Below are 9,617 nucleotides of genomic sequence, written 5' to 3'. Positions count from 1 at the left end.
CACTCATTAGTGTTGTAGATCACTGAGACCTTGTGACGATTAATCAATTGATATTTCTCAAATCCCACTGATTCGTGTTGATTAAAGGTCACTTTGGTCAACCAAATTCTTTGCGTCGTGCTTAAATCCCCAAGCATATTCAAGTGATCAAAAGACCTTTGATCACTTGACAGGGAAAGTCTATCATGCTTAAGTTGTATTGGATATGCTGAATCTCAGAAGCTCAAGACCTCAAGGTTCAAATCCAATATCAAGACTTCAAAGTCAACACCAATAAAGCATAGTTGATAAGTGGACTACTTTTAAAACACAACAAATGTACCAACACTTGTCAATAATAACTCAGATTGTGTGGCATGAGCCTTAAGAAATAGAGAAGGAACGAGAGTGGAGAATTCCATTAACTCATTCTGAATATATTTGGTTATAGGACGAATGACCTAGTTGCTCATCGTATTCACCTCTATTCATAGACTTTAGCACAATTCAAATCAAATGATTGTCAAGTCTTCTTCCACAACAAACAATATTTTATAATCAAGATCAACAATTAGGAACTCCTATCAACAACTTGTCAATTCTTATTCAAGTTGTATGCCATGAGCCTTAAGTAACGAAGAATGATGAGAGCGGAGCATTCATATCATTGTCTAGAATATCTTTGGGTACGGGACAAATAACTCAGTTGCTTAAGGTTTCGCCTTCGTTCATAGACTTTAGTGCAATATGAATCCTCCAAGTGATAGGTCTTCTTCAAGCAAGCATCAATCATTCAACACTTCAACAGTGAATCATCATTGCACATCAATCATTCTTCAACATTGAAGCACCATTACTCTCCCCTTGGATTCAATACCCGGCTTTTCTCCTTGATGTTCATACATCTTTTTGGATCATTATCTTAGGGTCACACACCCATTTCCTGATCAACTGCCTCATGCATTTCCTATACAATTACTTTCCTATAAGATGCAGACCTTGGCATCCTTGACCTACAAAGTTACAGATTATAGCAAGCTCTTTAGCACATGGAGTTACAAATTGTGGCAACCTTGATTTTTTGCCTATACAATTACAGACTTTGGCAAAGCCCCTTTCATTATTCCCATGGAGTAAAGACTTTGGCTACCTCTTTCATTTCCTAGAAAGTACAGACTTTGGAATCATCTTCCTTGGCCCTTATTGAGTTACAAACTCTGGAAATCACTTGTATTTTCCTTTTTAGTTATAGACTATGGCAAATAACCTTGATTTTTTCTTACACGATTACAAACTTTGGCAAGAAGGAATTTTATTGTGAGTTATAGACTTTGACTTTTGTTCATTTTGCCTATGTAGTTACAGACTTTAGCAATCTATTTCTTGCCCTTATAGAGTTATATAGTCTGGATAATTGTCCAATGTCCTATAGACTTACGGACTCTGGAAGTCATCTTGTGCCCTATACAATTACAAACTGTGGATTTATCTCATTCTATCCTATAGGGTTGCAAACCCTAGCAAACATCTTTTCATATTGTATAGAGTCTCAAAATCTAGTACCATACTTGGTTCTGACCATGCCTTCACAAAGTCAATGGTTGATTACCATCATTGGTTAATGCCACACTCCTTCTATTCAAGCAAGTTGCTTTGCCTCTTGGAAATCCAATCAAATGCCTCTCTTTGTTTCATATTAGTTTCATGAACTACAAAGCTCTGAATTTCTCATTGCACAATGAGAATAAATAGGCACGAGAGTTTGAATCCTCCACAAGCATATTTATTATTATTTCTTATTCTGCCTTAGGGTGTCATCTAGATCTTCCATGATTCTTTCATATCAGCTACCTTCATTCACTTCATGTGATATACTCTAACTTTGGTCCAAATACACTATTTCTTTGAGCTTCATCCAATGTCTTCTTGTGAACCGGGAGATGTTTGCCTTGATGTCAAACACTTAATTCCTTTGTTTTCAGCCGTACCATATAATGGTTAATGCGTCAGGATATACCACATATTGGTTAATGCCACCTTTACTCTTGGGTTCAGATTTCATCCCTTTTGGAGTCAAACAATATAATCCTTTTGTTCAAACCATATTTTCTATCACACTTATTTCACCTCCCACCATTGTTTCTATGAACTACGAAGCTCTGAATACCTTATTGCGCTATAAGGATACATATGCATGAGGTCCCTAATCCTCTATGAACACTTTATCTATTCTCTTCTTTTCCTTTATTCTTTCATGAGTAATCTTTAGACATAAAACCCATTCGAGCTTAGAACAATCAAAACGGTTCCCATTGAGTAGAACGGATGTGAGGAATACTAATACCTTCCCCTTGCATAATCGACTTCCTTACCCAGTTCTCTTCCCTCGGGGTTTATTGATGTTTTTCCTTTCCTTCGGGAATAAATAAAGTTTGATGGTGACTCTGTTGTATGTTCGAACGTGCAATGCGTTTGGGTATATTTCTGTTAGCTTCAGCTGGTGACTCTGTTGGGGGATATTCTTCTACTTAGAATACGTATTAGTCACTAAAAGGAGTCGAGCTTGGCTTTGGTTGTTTTGTGTTTTCTTTAGGTGTTTGTCTTTATGCTTCACTCTCTTTATTTATCGCATTCATTATCGCTTTAAATATTCGTTATGTGCTGGATATTATTTGTTATACTTTATGTTGAGTTGGGATGATTCTACATGAGAGAAGCTTTATACCCGAGTTGAGTACATACCCAGGATATACTCGTGGATAGTCGTGTTCTCCTGCGTTTCACGCATTGGGTTATCACGAGAACCACACCCTGACTAGATTCACTTGGAAGTATTTTTTTGTCTTGTAAGAATTCGCTACAACAGAGTATTTTCATTTTGGATCGATGACTCTGGGAACCTTCTAGTAACTACCTTTTAAACACTAGAACCTACCTATGAGGGGGATATGGTTTTTTCTGTAGGAAACCATAGACTCTACATACCTTTATTCTCATGGATGTCCGACCTTTGATCCTGCATCGGGTTGTATACGCAGATTATCCGGATTGTTTTATGTTGTTTACATATATTATTGCAACTCATTTTTGCATTGTTGTATATATGCTGGAATTTTGAACCTGAGTTATTATACCATCAAGTTTTTGAATCTATGGATGTTGCATAATTATTTGCATTCCATCCCCAGCATGTGCAATCATTCATTTGCGTCTCATGCCTATCAACTAAAAAGAGCTCACCTTAACCTTTTTGGAGCCAGAAAGACGACGACTCTTCAACACCAGCACTTCATAAGGGCTAACAAATCGAGAATTATGGAAGATATGTAATAGGAGAATGCTACATAAAGGGAAACCTTGGCTCAGTTCCAAGGTAATATGAACACCATCATGGAGAACCTTCAAGCTCAAAAGGCTACTACCTTTACTTCTACCAATCCTGCTATTGTTGTGGTTACTGATGTTACTGTTGTTGTCACTACTTCTGTTGATATTATTGTTGATACAGTGATCCAACATGTGGTAAGCCAACAGATCTGTCAGTCGGGTTCTAGTAGGCATGATGTTGTCTATCCGTGGGGGTTGCCTTTAAACTTTACTCCATAAGTTTCTAATGGGAATGCTTTTGAGCCATATCAACCTTTTCTTGTGCATCCTGACAATGGGAACATTGTTGCCCATCCTTGGGGCATGACCACTCACTCTTCTCAGATGGTTGGTGTTGACAACCATGAGATCAACACATAACATTCTCTTCAGACTTCTATGTTGGTTACTATTGAAACTCATGATGACAATGAAGATGAGTACATAGGCCATTGCCTTCATTTTCATGATCCTCCTTAGGCTACTCAACATGTTGTCCAGAATTTGAATCAAGGTATTCAAATATCTCCTCCTTAGCTTTACCATTAGAGAACGTATTGAGAATGAGCTAAAAATAAGGAAGATTGCTAGTGTTGATAATCAAACAGTGGTTAAGAAATCTCAGGGTTTTTCTCAGAAGAAAGAGGATGTGGCAGGTGATATGATAGCAAGTGTTTACCCTCAATTTCAAGATCTTATGGATCATGTGCCATACTACCCTTATTCGTACATTTCTGCTTGCCAATACCAGCAACCTGCGTACCAACCTCAGTATCAACAGCCTCCACAGGCTCAAGTTTCTCAGAATCAGTGACCTCCGTAAGATGATAGAAACCAGAGTCAGGGTCAGGGAAAATGTTATGATAAGAAGCATCCTCAGCATGATCAGATCCCTATATCATATGCTCAGTTGCTACTATATCTTGTCCAGCAAGGGGCAATTGTGCCAAACGAGATTCCACCTACTACTTCTCCCTACCATCATAGGAATAATCCTAATGTGTCTTGCGCATTCCACGCCTGATACATAGGACACTCTACAGAGGATTGTTTGGTATTTAAGGCCAGGGTACAAGAGCTGATTGATGATAAGATATTGTGCTTCTCTAAGGCATGGCCCAACGTCAAGACTAACCCATTGCCATATCACTATGGACAAGTTGTGGATGCAGTTATTGGTGGAGATTACTCAGATTCAGTTACCTCCATGGTGTAACGGGGTATTCGTTACCATTAGAGATATTGACTAAATCTAAGGTAATCATACAAGTCGAGTCGCCACCGCACTTCTATTTATCCAAAGGAATGGTTAGAAAGCGAACAAAAACCTAAAAGTTTTATCGAATAAAAAACTAGTAAAAATGTCAGAGATCTGGGTAAGGGGGTTGGTTATGCAATGGGAAGGTTTTAAGCACCCAAAACATCCTAGGTACTCCTAGGGAGCCCTTTTCACACTTGTTGTAAGGTTGGTATTTTGTGGAAATTTATTTGTGCAAACATGATTGAAGAGATGAGAAAAGAATATACAAGTTTATTTACATTTTTGTGTTTGGATGGATAAACTCATTGCCTACGTACCATCTTAAAAAAGATTAGGATCAAAACCTCGTAGTTCGGGGTAAAAATCTCAAAAGAAGTTGGTGAATTGATTGGTCCAAAAGCCTTAAGGTCTTTTGTTATCCAAGGGAGAAAACTCAACCTAAAACCACAAATCCACCATGTGAGGATAGCTTCAATATGCTAGTGAGGGGTTAACCCTATAATAAGCATGGAAGACTCATTGTCCATCACTAAGGATATAGGTGAGTATTACATCTACCTCAAGGATAACTCAAACCTAATAGCTAAAGATTATGAAAAAAGTTTGATTAAGAGGGTGGCCATTGAAAGCACAAAGAGACATTTGAATGGGTTATATTTACCAATGAGGAGTATTTACAAAATATGGTCAAAGTTGACTTAGAAGTTCAATTCAAAATAAGTGTTATGAAAAGAAAGTTTGAAAATCAAAAGCATAAGGCTTAGGTTTCTAATGTTGAAAACGAGTGTTAAATGTTTGCACAAAAGTTTTGGCTTGGGTTAGAGTGGAGGGAAGAAGAAGAAAGGCCAAATCCTAAACATACAAGAGGTAAGGGATAAGAGAACAAGACCACAAATGGAGTTCCTCTCTTGAGATCATATTGATGATCCAAGTAGCTCTCATCCTTTGGAATAACAATCACATAAGCATAAACTCAAGCAATCAACAATCAAATGAACTCTTGGAAAGTTCCTCAATGTATCTTGGATCTCTCTCTCTTGGAAGCTCATGGTAATGGTTCCTCAATTTGGCTCAACATTGGAATCCCTAACACAAGAACACACACATCAAAAAGTTCTATAATGCAATCAAAGAATGGACAAGAGGGAGTTTAGAAGTTGGTCCTTTCAAGGTTATCTTCAACATTAAGCATTCTAAAGGCATGAGGCCTAGTTGCTCTTTGACATTTAAGCACTCTAAAGGCATGAGGCCTAGTTGCTCTTCAGATTCCATTAGCTTGGGTAAGGTCCTAATATCTAAGTCCATTTGTCCATTTCTTTGCATTTGGTCAACAAAAACACAAACACAATAATATATACACAATTATGTGCTCAAGTGAGCAAAAGGCAAATTGCATTAACATAAACATGTGCTCCAATGAGCAAAGGAAAAAGTAAATGAATAATATGTACAAGAATAATAAATTGCATAAATGTAAAGTGCAAAAAGTAAATGTTAATGGTTAATGGTTAATGTTAGTGGTTAGTGTGCCATAACGCAAATTTAGCGCTATGTTAAGCAATCGTAATTGGACTTATGTAGAAGTCACAACTATCTGAGGCCGGTCAATAATAATGTAGGCAACAACACAAGTTAGAAGTCTTGATTAGTGAACCAAGTTCCAACAACTTGCCATGCCAAAAGAGAAAAAGAGAATTGATCTTGTATTGGTTTAAGTCCTTTGCATGATTTAGGAAGCAACCTATCCTTAATGCAAAGCCATTCATTTGATCAATTGATCAAGATGAATTAGATTTGAATCAAGGAAGATTAAGCCTCCCTAATCAATGCTAACTTATCAACCTTTAACTCATTGATCAAAAAGAAAAAGGAAGAAGAAGAAGGAGATGGAAATGGAAAGAATAAAGTGCATTAAATGAAATGGAATGTACCAATCAACAAGTGTTGACCAATGACATTGAGGATCATGGTCAAACAATCAAAAACAGAAGTGAGATGAAGATTGGAAGTCAAGAAATGAACAAAATATTTTTGGCATTTTTAATATTCAAAATAAACTTGAATTAAAATATTAAAGAAAGGTCAAACTTCAATATCACTTCAAATCAACTTTGAAAAGTCCAAGTGATTTATCCCAAGTTCAACAAAGTCAAACAAAGTTTCACAAAAAATTTCAGCATTTTTAAAAGTCAGAAACATTTTTAATCAATTAAAAATGAAGAAAAATGACCTAATTGAACTAAAATCTCAAATAAATCTCAAATCAATTAGAAAATTGATGAGAATATTTTTCATAGATCCATCATCATTCAAATAGGTTGAGAAAATATTTTTGTATTTTTTGAATATCAGCAACTAATTAAAATGAATTAAAAATAACCAGAAAAGAGAAAATTCACAAAAAATATCAAATGACAAAATAAAAAATGTTAAGAATCATTTTTAGAAACTAGAATTTAAATGGAGAAGAATGCAATTGGTCCCATATTTTTTGGATTAAAAATGAAAGAGATATGATTTTTTGAAATAAAATGGAATTAAAGAAAATAAAAGAAATAAAAATCAGAAAAATGGAAAATAGGAAAAGCGTGAGCCGTCTGATGGTGATTCATTAATTAACGTGGATCATCACACGACTAAGAAGCGCGTGTTCACCATACACGCGGGTCAAACGCATCACACCATGTCAAATGAAAAGTCATAACAAGGAACGCACGTGATTGCATCTGGAAAAATGAATGAACGATCCAGATTAAATCTGGAGACCAGACGGTGGCCAGCGCCACCGTCTTCTCCGGCCAAGCTCCGACCACATTCAAAAGTTGCAGAGCAAAAAATGGTAACCAAATGGCACGATCCATACATCAAAATAAAGCTGGGGTGATGTACATCACCCCTGTAACCTTGAATTGTACTCAAACTTTCTATAGAATAAGAAATCTGAGTTGGAAAAGTTAGGTACATAAACTGAAGTTCATCAAAACACAAAATCAAAGCCACCACTGGCTTGCCTCTCAAGTGAGGACTTCAGAAATGCAAATGGACACAAGCAACACACAATATTCAGTGAGATTCGAAGCAAAAGAAGTTGAGGTGTAAACCTTTGTAGAGCAGTTTTCAACAGTACAATTCAACCAATCCTTTGCTTGCAGCTTGATCTGGATGCTTGGTAAGAGAGTTAGGCTTAGGAATAAGTATTGAAGATCAACTAATTTTGTTGAAATTCAAACTTGAAATCAGAAGTGAAAAACGAGTATTCCTTTAGCAGATTGATTCAGGGATCATCAATGAATGAAGCATGGCATGTATTTATAGCTGGAAAGGCAAGGCAATGATGATCAAACTCGTGTGCATGAAGTTGGGTCCTCCATGCATGGGCCTGTACAGGCGCATGTGAGGCCCAAGATCAAGTGCAAATGCAAGCTGAGCTCAGTCTGGAATGAAATGGACGTGTGATTTGCTTTGAATTTGCTTGTGCATGAAGTTCCATCATGAATTCCATAATTGTGCCTAAAACTTCATCTCTTCGAAAATGCCAATTAGAAAATCCAAACATAAGCATGTGGGTAATGGTTAGAAAGGTTTTGACATAAGGAACAAATTTTATGTTGAGCAAAAACTCATTTGAAGTATGGAAATTTATGAAAACAGGCCATGAAGTTCATAGTGTAAAACATGCCTTTGAGAATTTTGCCAAATTGAACCAACTTCAAGCCATTCTGTTTTGATGATTCAAGCCTCAAATGGAAAAACCTCCAACAACAAAGTTGTATATCGTTTCAAGACAATCAAAATGGACTTAAATTTTGCATCATTTGGATTTTTGATGAAGGAGTTATGGGCACTTGAATTTGGACTTTTTTGCCTTTCAATGCATTTGGTCCAAAGTGACCTATAATGTTTTGCATTATCACATGTATTTCTTTTGAGATTATGAAATTGTGTTCAACATAACATTTGAAGTAGACACCTTAAGCTTTCCAATTCATTTGATCCCACCTCAAAATCATAAAAACTGAATTAGTTATGCTCTTGGGATGTTGACCCACAATTAGGGTTTCAGTCAAAATGACCTATAATGTCTTGGAATGGGAGATGACCTTCCAAGATTCAAATCAATTTTTGATGAACATGAAAGTTGTTCATATTGTCCTCAAGAAAAGTTTTTCTATAGGGGTCATCTCCATTTGACCAACACATAAAAAGTTAGGTCTCAGTGCATTTCAAAATAGTCAGATGAATTGACTGATCAACTTCTCAAGTCTACAACTCATATCTTGATGAATTGATGATTGAGGTAACTCAAATAAGTTCAAAAATGCATGAAATGATGAATTAAAGGACTTCCCTTGATTTTTTTTGACCATGGGCTGAGGTTGCTTCATGAGCAAGGCACACTTGGATGAACAAATGAATTAGGGTTTCCTTGGGAACAAAACCTCAAACCCTTTGACTTGCTTTGATCAAAATGATTAAATGAGATACTTAGGGAGGCATATTTGATGGATGAGAGCTTTGAGAACTATTATCATGCTTGCTTTCATCTTCTCTTGGCCATATCTTTGCACAAAGGACCTCTTAGAAGCTTTGGACCTTGTGATTGCTCAAGCTACAAACAAGAGATGTTATTGACATATTTTTGTGCTTTTGGTTAGTAAATAAAAATAAGAAAAGCAATAATATACAAATCAAGCATGCTTGGTGACCTCAAACCAATCACAAGAGATCCCACCCAAAGGCAAAGGGAACCAAGATGCTTATGATCCTCGAGGCTTTGCAAATGCAATGTTATGATGCCATGAGGGATCTTAGGGCCAAAATTGGGGTCTTACACATGGATGAGTATTAGGGCTAGTCATGTCAGCAATATCATATTGTTCAATCATGTGTCATTTGTACTTTTTTCTTGTTTTTTAAGTGTTGATTCATTTGTAAAACTTGTTTGGTTTTCAGATGATAATAATAATGAAATAAACGTGCATGTTTTTATTAAATCCATTCGTGTTCACTC

The sequence above is a fragment of the Lathyrus oleraceus genome, chromosome 1, assembly GCF_024323335.1.
Source record: "Lathyrus oleraceus cultivar Zhongwan6 chromosome 1, CAAS_Psat_ZW6_1.0, whole genome shotgun sequence".
Classification (NCBI taxonomy): Eukaryota; Viridiplantae; Streptophyta; class Magnoliopsida; order Fabales; family Fabaceae; genus Lathyrus; species Lathyrus oleraceus.
The sequence above is the reverse complement of the archived record's forward strand: the minus strand, read 5'-3'. Positions refer to the sequence as shown.